Here is a 13246-nt window from a genome sequence, read left to right as displayed (position 1 = left end):
GGGAGGGAGAGACCATCAGGTTCTGGGGCCCAGGACACTTGTATCTGCTGTTCAGAAATGTTGCCACTAGATGGTGCCAGGTCCATTTTTGCATCGTTTTCTTCAGGTTCTAAGTAGACTTAAGCTAGGAATCAGAAACAGGTATGTGGGACAGCTCTCCTGGTGCCCCTTTCCTGCTAGTCAAGTCCATCTTCACAAGGCAGGACACCTAAAAGCAGGTGTGTACTGCCTCGCATCCCACTCACCCCATTGCTGATCCTGTACACACCGCAACCCAAGGGAGCCTAGGATGGAAGTCTCTGCCTCCATTTCTCCAGGGTTGGGTGGAGAGAAGGAAGAAAAAGGCTTAGCAGGAAGATTATTAATGTTACAACTGAACTGAAGAATGAAACAGATACCCTGTGTGGAGAGGTTCATAGAAAGGCATCCACCGTTCCTAGGTCTAAACCTGGAGTCCTGAACACCACACCAAGCACTATATTGGGTACCATCAGCTGGACACTAGACCTAAACCTGGTACCGAGAATGAAGAGATGGTTTGGTGGTTAATATCACTGGCTGCTCTTGAAGAGGACCCAAGTTTGATTTCCAGCACCTCAATCAGGTGGTTCACAACTGCCTGTCACTCCAGATCCAGAAAACCCAACACCCTTTTCTGGCTTCTGAGGGCATCTGCATTCATACGCATGTCCACACGTGTACATGCGTGCAGCTGCACAGACACACACACATGCAAACATGCAATGCATACACAAAACTTTTAAACAAAGCAAAATCTTTGTAAACAGTGTGGAAGGAGCAGTATCCCCTGTCTGTATCATATCCTCATGACTCTGTGAGAAGAAATAGTTCTGAGAGTAAGAGCACCTGGCTGGGCACTTGCTGGGTGTGCCCTTTGAGATGACTGGACTTTGCTGTGACTCTGGCGTTCATACATCCCATTAGGCTTAGAAAGTGACTATCAGCACACTCCAGGTTCAGCCTCCGCCCCTGTAGGTGGTGGCTGGCTGTAGGTCTCGCTGGAATTGGAGCATGCAACCCTCACCCACGGGTAAAGGGGACTACAGAGCTGCCTCCCAGTCTCAGGCGAACAGTAGGGCCCAGGAGCTCTCCATCCAGATGCTCATTCATTCTTTTTGTAGTTGGTTGAGAGCAGCATCTAAGAGGTCTCCTGCTAACTGAAGAAAGACTCCAAAATAACCAGTCTTTCTCCTGGAAGTGGAGCCTCACCAACCCAGGTCTCATCACATGAAGATGGCACACTTCCTTTCCAGGCCAATCTTTCCTATCTGAACTTCACACACAAAGCAAAAAAAAAAAAATTAATTAAGTGAGAACTAGCCTGCCAGTCGATCACACTGCAGGAAACAGCCCTCCCATCCTAAAATCAATAGCATTTAACCCACAGCCTTTCAGCCACATGCATGCCTTTCTCAGGAAATGTTCACTCTTCCTTGTCTACTACTGAGAGAAGCTGGGGCTCTAGCCAAGCAGCAGCCACCCCAGAAACAGAGATGTGTCTTAGCAAGAGTCAGAATTAGCTGCACGGAAGACGAGTTGCTGTCTGTCTCCCATCTGCGGTGACAAGATGCACAATGGTACCTTTACAGCAATAGGTCCCCTCTCTTCAAGGGCTCTCTGAACCAAGAATAAAGCCATGCATTTAAAAGGGTAATGTTCTGGTTTAATTTCTGCTGCCTTGAGACTCTCAACAAAAGAGATTTAGGAACGGAAAAGATGGGTTTGGGGCTTACACTTCCAGATCAGCCTATCATTGAGGGACACCAGACCTGAAGCAAAACCCTTGGAGGTGGAGGAACACTGCTCATGGGCTCACTCTCTTGCTGGCTCGTGCTAAATTACCTTTCTTACACAGCCTAGGACCACCTGCCACCCCCAGTAGACTGGGCCTCCTTCATCGGTTAACTATGAAGACAACCCTCTGCAGACATGCCCACAGGCCAATATGATCTGGGAAATCCCGTCACCAAGATTCCCTTCTCAGGTGATTCTATTCTTTGTCAAGTCGACAGTATATTTAACACATGGGAGAAAAGACGGTCTTTAGTCAGTACAGGGTTCTTGGGTCTTTTGAACAGGCTGGTAAGAGGAATGTCGAAGAGTTTGGACTAGCAAGCTGGAAATGCAGAGCTCAGTAATGGGCCATTGTGATAAACGTTCAAATGACTTTAAATCCAGAGAAATGTGAACCATCATGAAATCTCAGGGGGAAATAAGAGTTCTGTCAGGAACCAAGGGTTTCACTGTTATGTTCTGGCAAGGAAGCTGGCTGAATCTTGCCCTTGTCCGGAGTCCTTGGGTGAGGCTGAATTCAATAGTAACAGACTAATTTGTTTTGTAAAATAAATTTCAAGAAATATACTATCCAGGTTGCTTGATGGCTGCTGCTTGTGACTCTCAGCCACGTCTACAGTGTGTGTGTGTGTATGTGAGTGTATGAGTGTGTGTGTATGTGTGTGTGTGTTTGTGTGTGTGTGTGTGTGTGTGAGAGAGAGAGAGAGAGAGAGAGAGAGAGAGAGAGAGAGAGAGAGAGAGAGAGAGAGAGAGAGAGAGAGAGAGAGAGAGAGAGAGAGAGAATGGTCCATGTCCTGTGGAGAAAGCCAGATCCAAAGAGGCAAAGATCTAGGCAGTGAGGAGTGGTTTGAGGTGGGTGGCCTGCTTGCCACCTGGGGCCACAGAGAAGTCCAAGGCTGAGCTGTGGCCAAGGGCCAGGTCTGTACCCATGGCCATAACAGGGTCTGTGTTCCTATCTGTGGCTCCTGTTACCCCTGAAGGCTGAGAGGAGAGGATTGCACAGAGTTGAACCCATCCCTCACCAACTGCAACCCTAGGAAGAACTGGTCCTGCCCCTCACCTGGACAACACAATAATGCTTACCCTGCTGGTAGGGGAGCACATGAGCCTTTCCTGAGGTCGTGTGAGTAGAAGAACTAGCCCTGAACCCCTCATCTGCCATGTAGTAGTGAAGGCTAGGGAAAGATGCCCTCTGCCCCTGACCCCATGCCTCATGGAAGGGAAGAGAACTGACCCTGCCTTCACCAGATACAGCTCTTGGGAAAGTGGACCCTGTACCTCACCTGGGCAGCACAGTAGAGCTGACCCCCTTGCGGCCTCTGGCAGATGGGAGAGCTGTCTCTAAGGTCAGCAGAGCAAGAGAGCTGGCCCTGCCTCCCACCAGCTGCAGCACTCAGCAGAGTGGCCCCTACACCTCACGTGGGCAACAGAGTAGAGCTGGCCCTGGCGGTGTAGGTGTGGTGGGCCAGCCAGAGGACAAGCTAGTGGGAAATCCAGCTTACTGCTTTCTACATAGGGTGAGCTAGCTGGGGGTAGTGCTGGAGAGCTTCCCCTGGTGTTGAGGAGGATGGGGAGCTCGTGGACTAACCAACCCAACAACCACACAGACCTAGAAACAGTACCCACCTCATCTATGATCTGCTGGAGCATGTGAAGGGGCTGGTTCTGCAGACCAAGAGTTTCAGGATCTCCATGACACAGAACAACAAGATATCCAAGAGGATCCCCAGTGAGGACCCAGTATGGAGGTAACAGCAGACGTCAAAGGCCTCGAAGCAGCCCAATGACTCATTGCAATGAACACTCACAAGTAATGATACATGGACCAAAGGGTCTACTGTGTGGCTCACTGTGTCACACTGCAGCTTCCGTGATAAGGTTTTTATTTTGTTTTATCCTGGGGAGCAATTGCAAGTGTAGAGAGTGGGTGGGAAAGGATGGGAGATGAGCAAGATCAAGATGCATGAAGTGAATCCCACAAGGAATCAAAAGAAAAGTTAAATGGGGGAAAATACTTGATAAAGTGTAAAATCAAAAGTGAACCTCACGGCTTCAGAATGTCAATAACTGTGTAGATATTTGCTGAGATGTATAGACTCTGGGTATGGATAATCTCACTATGTGATATTTTCTATTTATAAAACAATCTTATAAGGACGAAAAATGTACAGCTTAGTAAGGAGAGGACAATAAGTGTGTTTAAAGTTGCAGACAGGGAGTTTATTAAGAAAGCAACGGCGATTGTTACAGAGATTAGCACTGTTAAAAGCCTGATTCTCTGCAGCTGGACAGGAGGACAGGGTCCCCGAGGGCAACACTATCAAAGGGTTTAACTCTTAAAATTGCAGATAGGCTTGAAAAGGTGAAGAGTCTACACTGAGAATTCCACCATGGTGATTTGAAAGAAAATGGCCAAAGGGAGTGGCACTATTAGGAGGTGTGGTTTTGCTGGAGGAGGTATATCACCTCACCGTTGGGGTGGGCTTTGAGGTCTCTTCTGCTCAAACTTCCTTCAGTGTGACTGTCAGTTGGCTTCCTGTTGCCTGTAAGATGCAGGACTCTCAGTTCCAGCACCACAGCTGCCTGCACACTGCTGTGATCCCCATCATGATGATGATGGACCGAACCTCTGAAACTATAAGTGAGCCACCCCAATAAAATGTTTTCTTTATAAGAATTGCCATGGTCAGAGTGTCTCCCCGCAGCAATAGAAACCTTAAGACAGCCACTGAAAGGATTCTCTGCTGGAATAACTCTCTAGGGAATCATTGTCTTAGATTTGGCCACCAGGGCACACAAATTACAGCTGTGACAAGAATGTCAGGTTACATTTGGATCTGGGGACAGAATCTGAGATCAGCGTCCGCATGAGCCGGGCCTACAGATACCCAAAATGTAATAACGAATCAGTCATTAAAAACTGGCAACCAGGTTCCAGGAATCTTCTGAAACAAGGCAATGCATGGCAGGGCTATGTTTACTGTAAGAAGTTCCAAGGGCCATTGCTTCAAGTTGTGAGTGTGAAGCCTAAGTCATAATGGAGACCCCAGGGTGGTGGGCATACCAGAACCATGACATGTCTGACAAGGAAAGCTGCAGACATGGGGTGGAGTCTGTCTCAGAAAGGTCACATGTCCTAAAGGCAGCAGAGATAGAGGGGTAGTGTTGCCAAAACCCACTGAAGCCCAGAAGATTCCATCATGATCCCCAGATGCTGAGCATAGATCTTCAGTGTTTGTTGTTTGCTGAGTTTGAGTCTTATTTTGATCTAATCTTTTCTTGATGTTCTCCTGTTCCTCAAATTTAGCATATGACTATTTAGTCTGTTAGTATATATTGGAAGCATGTGGCTATTTTTCCTATATTGTTGTCCAAGGATCACAATTAAGACACTGCTTCGATTCTCAGAATGAACTTGAACTTTGGAACTGTCCATGGTGTTATGCTTAAAGACTATGGAGGCTTTTGAAATAGAGTGAATGAATTTTGCTTCATGAGATGTTTAGGAGACTAAGGAATCCAGGACAGATGTTAAGGTTGGAATACAAAATGTGCCCAAAGGACTATGTTTGGTCATTTGTTTCACAGCAGATGGTTCTGTTTTTTGAAGATTGTAAAACCTTACTGGAAAAAAATAGTCCACCAATGGCAAGCCTTGAGGTTTCACTCTTAGCCTCTTAAGGATGAACAGAATGTGTTGAGCCTACTCACATTCCTCCTGTCCTACCTTCCCCACCATGATGGACTCTGATCCCTCCCACTGTGAGCCACAACAAGACCTTCCTTCCTTAGTTTGCTTGTCTGTCACAGATAAAAAAAGGAAGGAAGGAAGGAAGGAAGGAAGGAAGGAAGGAAGGAAGGAAGGAAGGAAGGAGGAAGGGAGAGAGAGGAAGGAAGGTAGGAAGGAAGGAAGGAGGGAAAGAGGGAGAAAGGAAGAAAGAAAGAAGGGAAAGAGGGAGGGAGGGAGGAAGGAAGGAAGGAAGGAAGGAAGGAAGGAAGAAAGGAAGGAAGGAAGAAAGAAAGAAAGGGAAAAGGGGAGGAAGGGAGGAAGGAGGGAAGGAGAGAAAGAGGGAGGGAGGGAAGGAAGAAGAAAAGTTCTTTATTCTGTGTACCAGGCAACAGAAGGACCTCAGCCTCCTGTATGGCTAAAGCTCATTTGTACCAGTGAATTCATGTCGATGAACTGATTTATGCATTTATGTTGTGTGTGTCCCTCCTTTGGTGAGGTTAGTGATACTGATGGCACAAAATGATCTGGCAGACAGGCCAGCTGTACACAGGTTACTGTATGAAAACTCACACTCAATAGGCTGAACATTCTCTCCTGCTTGCCAGGACCCCTTACACACATGTGGATAACATGGCAGGGTCATGCCCTTCCCAGTGACTTGTTGCAGGTTGTTCATGGCTCAACATCATAATGAGACCATCATTTCTTAGCATGGCAGAGGTCACAAATGCAGCCAATGGACTGGAATCTGATTATAAGTTCTTGTCTTCAGCATGCGTGTTGGGTGTGATGGCTTGAGTTCTGGTAGGGTGGAGTGCATTTGGAGAATGACAAACAAAGTTGTAGATCATGAATTGAGGCAAGAAAGCCTCTCCATCCTCACAAAAGTATGTTGCTCACACACAATTTAGTCTAATGAGCTTTTGCTAGGATGTGTGACTGGGGAGAGAGGAAGCTAGGTGGGTGGGTGGCATTTGTGAGATCAGCCCATTGGCATCAAATATCCTGTGAGTATCATGCCAGGGCTCCAGGCAGAAGTTTTTATCTTCAGATTGGCTGTGTGGATGAGGATAACCTTGAACTTCTGACCATCCTATCTCTACCTCCTGAGTGCTAACATTACAGGTGTGCGCCATCATAATTAGTTCATGTGTTATCGGACCCTCATGCATTTTAGTCAAGCATTCTCCTACTGAGCTACAGACCCAAGTCAATCTTCTATGTCTGTGTGGGGAAAAAAAGACTGATGTCTTTATTCAGAAAAGAAACTTGGCTTCAGCCTCTTGGCGAGATTGTCATCAATTACCAACATCTTCCTGCGGCAGGAAGGGGATAAACACATGAGATTCAGTAATTACAAGTGTGTGGCTGCCCACACCTGTGTGGGATCCACAGTTTTGATTACTACAATGCCTTCCAACACTCAAGGGAAGACAGGACCCGAGGTCTGAAGCCCCTGATTCCTGTCACAAACCACACACATTCCAAGTCCTTGAAGAAGTCACTCTGCTCTGAGCAGAAATGAAGTGACTAGGAGACCAGATGAAGTATGGGCCCTGCTGAAACTCATGGCCTTGGTGGTGGTCTTAGCACCAGCAGTCAAGACCACTGGAGGCAGAGGCCAGAATGTAGCAGGGAAAAGAGGAAGCCATGGCTATGAGACCCTCCTCTGCACACATTCCCTTCATGGAAAAAGACTAATGATGAAGAATAGTTGGGAAAGATCTTATTAGGACAGATCTGACACTCAACCAATGATCAGATCTGAGATCCGATCACTCCATCCTCAGAAACACCCAAGAATGTGATTTACAGATAAGGGAGAAATGGAGGTTTATCATACCAGTTTGGGACGTTTCTGAAGTACTCTAATGGCTCAATGATTTGTGACTGAACCAATATGCTCTGAGGTTCTGTCAATAGAGTTCAAAACATGGAAACTAAAGCTTCCAGATTAAAGAGTATGTGGTGTGTGTGTGTATGCCTGCATCTCTGTCTCTGTGTGTGCATATCTGTGTGTGTGTAGTGTGTGTGTGCGCGCATCTCTGTCTCTGCGTGTGCCTATCTCTTTGTGTATATGTGTGTGTGCATCTTTGTCTCTGTGTGTGCATATCTCTCTGTGTGTATGTGGTGTGTGTGTCTGCATATCTGTCTCTGTGTGTGTGCGAGCGCCTCTCTCTGTGTGTATGTGGTGTGTGTGTCTGCATATCTGTCTCTGTGTGTATGTGTGTGTGTGTGCATCTCTGTCTCTGCGTGTGCATATCTCTCTGTGTGTATATGTGGTTAGTCTTTTTCACAAAAGCTGCAGGAAGTCACTGAATGAACCCATGGTTGTTCCCATGTCCCTAGCACCCTCTAACTCTCCATCTCAATCAGTTCTAGCACCAGCAGGAGCAAGGAATAGTGAATAGCCTTAGTCACCCCAGCTCAAGGACATGCACCTCTCTGTTGACCCTTTGCCCACTTACAATCCACATATTCTGAGTTTATGAACAAGGTCCTGTTCCTGTCCCTTCTGCTTCCCGACTCTGCCGTGTGGAGATTCAGCCAAGTGCATCACAATGATGCAGTCCCCCCACCCCCATTACCACTGTGCTCCTGATGTGCAGAAACCATACACAGCACACTGGACTGGAAAGCCAAAATCCAGCCTGGGCTGGGTCTCAGACCCCAGCCTGGACGACGAGAAGGTAGTAAAGAGGCTCTGCTATAGCATTTCTAGTTGTTAAATAAGATTCTTTGTGACTTGTAAAAAAAAATGGGGGGGACACAATGAAGAATTATCAGCGCCTCCCCCCCAGAAATAATCTACACGTGTTTATTTAATAAACAGAAGATGTCTTTATTATACACATTTGATTTCCATATGCAGCCATTTCCTTATCTATCACCTGTATCTAAGCAGAGCGCTTTATAGGAATCTGAAAATGAAAAACCGCGGCACCAAGCAAAGGAAACTCATTTAATGTCGGGAGCAGTCAAAATCAAGATTTCTTTATTTGTAGTAACAATGCTGTTAAATCAGAAAATTACTCTCCCTTTCTGAGCGTCCCTCTTCCTTTACAATTCAGTTGTTTGATCATAAATTGTCGGGGGCTGTGACTTGTCTCCTCTACTTTCCACACTGGCCAAGACAGATTAAAAACTCCGGCACACCACCGGCCGGTCTTGGCATACCATTAGCATATATATGAGATTTGAGACATTTTCTAATATTCTCCAGCAGGACTCATCTGTCAGCCAGGTGATGAATTATAAAAATTCTTAGCTTGTTTAGGAAATAAAGGGGAGGGAGGAGAAAAGGAGGAGCGAGGGAGATGAAAGGACGCACACCCACCTTCCCTTCCTTCCGAGCATGCAGGGATGGGCTCCAGGTCTGCATCACATCCCTAGGAAGATATCCAGATGCATCAAGTAAGAGGTTACCTTCCCATGACCCAGGTTGACTGGTGTGGTCCCAGGAGGACATGAGTGATTCATATTGTATGGTCACTCTGGTTTAAGAGGCCCTAACACTAACACCTTACCTTATGAGTCGTGGGTCACTCACACTGAATAAAGCATTGGAAATAAGAATTGAGGTTTGTCTCCTGGGCCTGATAAGAGGTAGGTGTTCCCAGAGGAGGGTGCTAGCCTGCTGGTCAGAGATTTCCTCTTCCACAGTCCTTCCACACGACTTGGTCAACACCCAGAGAGCTTCTCAATAAAACTAGAGTGTGCGACAACAGAATTTTGTGTGGGGACATTGTAGTTCCAACCCTGTACTTGGGGTTCCCCTCTGAGTTTTATATGCAGGTTTGGAAACTAACCTCTACACAACCCAACTTGATGCCCCCCCAACTGTCTAACATCTGTGTTACAGGAGTGTTCCATTCAGATAAACTAAATAGCCATCTGGAACCTCATGGGGGTCTGTGAGGGGCAGGAGTGTAGAGAGCAGTGCATCCCTTCCTGAAGGTCCTGTCTGCGATATCACTCACAGAATGAGAGGGGCAAACAGCTGAGTGATGCTAATTAACACTGGGCTCTTTGGTGTGTAAGCACCTGGCTGGGTGTGCCTTCTGGATGATAACTCACAAATACAGCTTGTCATCATTGCCAGGTGGTTCCTCCCGGGTCTAGCATCTTTGGAATCATGGGTGGGTTTCCCTATCTAACCGAGCGCTATGAAGACTCCCTTTGCACCCTCTTTGTAAGCGCCAATTCTTCCTGCAGCATATGCCTACGCTGTGGAGAGGGATTTTTGGTTTCATGTTTTAAAGCATTTCTCTGACATTTTTCTTATATCAGCTCCACAGTTTCTGATCTCACATTTAGGTCTTCCATCCTTTTGGAGCTGATTTTCACACAAAGTGTAGGAGCTGAATTTTCATCTTTCATATGTGGACATCTGGTTTTCCAAGCACCATTTGTTGAGGAAGCCTGCCGGGGTCCCACGTTGGGGTGACATCTGTTGGGCTCCAGCCTCAATGGGATTCACACATTCCAGGGTAGGGGTGGATTAGAAATGACAGGTAGACAGAACAGAAATATGAAAGAAAAAGACAGAGACACAGAATAGAACCAAAAGGGCAATCTAGTAAAGACTGAATTCACCTGTATTTATTTTTCATATACCTTATATACCCCAATCCAAAAAGTGGGGGAGAAAGAGGGCAAAAGACTGTTTTAACATGATACCAAGAACAAACAGAGCAATTACCTCTTCAGTACCCAAAGTATCAAGCAGCTATACCCTGAGTTAAGCATTCTGTTTGTTTTGGCAGGACATGGAGCAACCACACCTTGGGCCAAGCGTCCTGTAGGCAGTCATTCCTGCCGTCTCCTGAAGGAGCAGGGATATGCCTGAACTCTCTGACCTTTGGTCAGGTGGAGCAGATACACATCTGTGAACCATCTTACCTAAAACACCAAGTAACCACACCCTAGGTCAAGTTGCCTTGTTAGTGGCCACACCTAAGTCAAACCTCGTGTCCATAGCCTTGAAGAAGCAAGAAGAGGCCCCAAGTCTCTGACCTCCAGTCAAGATGGAAAGGACCCACTGTTGTCTTTTATGTGTATCTTTTGTAGATGGATGGATGATGTCTGACCACTCTGTTCTGTTCTACTGGTCTGTTCTGAAGCCAATGCCAAGCTATTTGACTCATGACAGATCTGCTATATGCCTTGAAATTAGGAAGTAACACCTCCATCTTTCCTCACACTGGTTGACACTGCCTTTGCTCTCTGGGGTCTTTTAAAATTTTTATATTCATTTTTAATTAAAATGGAATTCCATCCCTTTAATCCTCTTTTCCCAACACCTCCAATGCCCACTCTCTAATTGATAGCCTCTTTTCCTTTGATTGTTATTGTTGTTATATACATAATATGTGTGTGTGCATGAGCACAAATATGTAAATTCTACCTACTGAGTCTGTTTTTGTTGTGTGTATATGAGATCAGGGCTGGCCACTTTGTGTGGATAACTAGTAAGGAGACTCATCCCTGGAAGATGATAATTCTCTCCTTCCCACAGTCTTCCAACTGGTTAACCTATAGTTCCTTGTCTAGGGGTAAGACCCCATGGCATTTCACCCTTCCCCCATGAACATGTCTGTTGACATTGCCCTTGAAGAACCCACTTGTTGAAATAGGAGCGGCAGTTTTGATGTCATATATTCTACTACTGGTGTGTGTGAGTGTGTGTGTGTGTGTGTGTGTGTGTGTGTGTTAGAACATGCCTATATCATGGAGAGGAATCTTTTCTGACTTGTTCTTGGATTCTGTTACTACTGTTGGATGAGAGCCTTTGTCTGTGTTCACTAGAGACAAGGGCTGAAGCCCCTTGGTTGGTTGGTATCATTTATGCCATTTTGTCCCTGTGTGTTTCTCTGTCAGGGGGAATCTGATGGTTGATGGGTTGGTTGGTTGATTAGTTAATTGGTTGGCTGAGTAGTTGATTACCTGGTTAATTGGCTTCATTAGTGGCACTGTGTCCTTGTGTGGTTTCACAGTCAGCCCAACGCTAATGGCTTGTTGCTGGTCTTCACTTTTCCTCTTTTGTCCCTGTGTGGTTTCACTATCCAGACACCACCATACTCCTTTTCAATTTCGTTCTTTGGTATATAAGAATTGGTGCTGATTTGCCATTGGTGGACTACTCAGACCACAGCTTGAATGTCACTCTAATAAATCCCCTTTAAATGTACACACACACACACAACACACACACACACTTACATGTACTTATATATCTGTTCTATCAGTTTTCTTCATTTAGGGAACCCTGGTTAATAGGCAGGTCATCAAATCAGTTAGGCTGGCTAGTCAGTGAGTTCTAGGTATTGGGTTCTTTCTGCTTTCTCCCCTCCAGCACTGAAATTACAAGTGATTTTTGGTTTTTTTCCATGATGATCCAAATGCAAGTCCTTGTGCTGTATGACAGGCATATTACCAATCGAGCCTTCCTCCCTTCCCAGTCTCTTGAGGCCAAGTTCAAAAATGTCATTTCTCTCTTGTTCTCTGTCTCTCTCTTTCTCTCTGTCTCTGTCTCTCTCTCCATCCCTCCCTCACTTCCTTCTCTTGTTCTCTCCCTTCCTGCCTTCCACCTTTCTCCTTTCCTTCTGTCTCTCTCTCCCTCCCTTCAGAGAAGGCAATATAACCACTCTAACCATCACAACCCTCTGAAGAATGATAGAGAGAGAGGATAAGAGTTTAATTACAGATACCTTGTCCATCACAGTGACAATACAGTGTTGTGCACAATTGCTACTTGATGTGACCTCACTTTAGCCCCCATTTAAATCAGTTTTTCCTTTATGATCTGCTTAGCTATATAGAAAAATCAAAAATATTGATAGCTAATAGATTATTTACTTTTAAAATGATTGATTGCTATGAGCTAAATACAGTTCAAGTAAAAGCAATGTACTCATTGATTAGCTGCAACAGGCCATTCAAGGGCCAGTGTCAATAACCCAACAACCAGAACTCAGGGACACCAGTCAGTCCCTCTCTGAAGGGCTGCCTCCTTTGCTCCGTGTGGCTTTCAGTTGTCATTTTCTCACCTGATAAGAAGCAAGGAGTCTTGGGGCTACCGTCCCCAGCAACTGGGAATGTCTCCTAACTAGGGACACTTAGCCTCAAAAGCGCTGTGGAGAAGGAATGGCTGTGACTGCTCATTTCTACAGCCCAAGCAGTACGCCGTCTGCCTATTTCGCCCTTGAATTGTGTTTTCCTTTTCATGATGGTTTGCATACATCACCTTTAAGACAATTTCAAAGGAAACAAGTGAAACGAACAAAAGCCTGCTTGGAGCAGAAAAGGCAAGAGAAGCTGCAGGAGAAAGCTGCCAGTGGGAAGATTTCACGCTTTTGTTAATTAAACGAACAAAGGCTAAGGCTGCACTAGGCTGTACCCTGCTTCAGAAACCCCAGCTCCAGTCTTTCCAATTCTCTTCCATTTGGGGCCCTTGCACAACAGAGGAGCTGCTCCCCCATCCACTTTGTGAAACGACTGAGCGCAGTCGTCTGTGTCCTGTCTCCACCTCCCGCAACTCCTGGGTTGTATTATTTTACATTTTGATTGAAATGATGTCACCTCCAGATAAAAGCCCAGCCCGGCACTGTAATTGAATCTCAGGTTGTTTATGGAAGTGATCTACAGCAGGCCTGTACTTGTCTCAACACTCGACACATAAAGGGTCCTCCTTGTCCAACT

This window comes from Alexandromys fortis, unplaced genomic scaffold (genome assembly GCF_014885135.2).
Source record: "Alexandromys fortis isolate MF-2015 unplaced genomic scaffold, M_Fortis_MF-2015_v1.1 scaffold_50, whole genome shotgun sequence".
Lineage (NCBI taxonomy): Eukaryota > Metazoa > Chordata > Mammalia > Rodentia > Cricetidae > Alexandromys > Alexandromys fortis.
Note: the sequence above shows the minus strand (reverse complement) of the source record.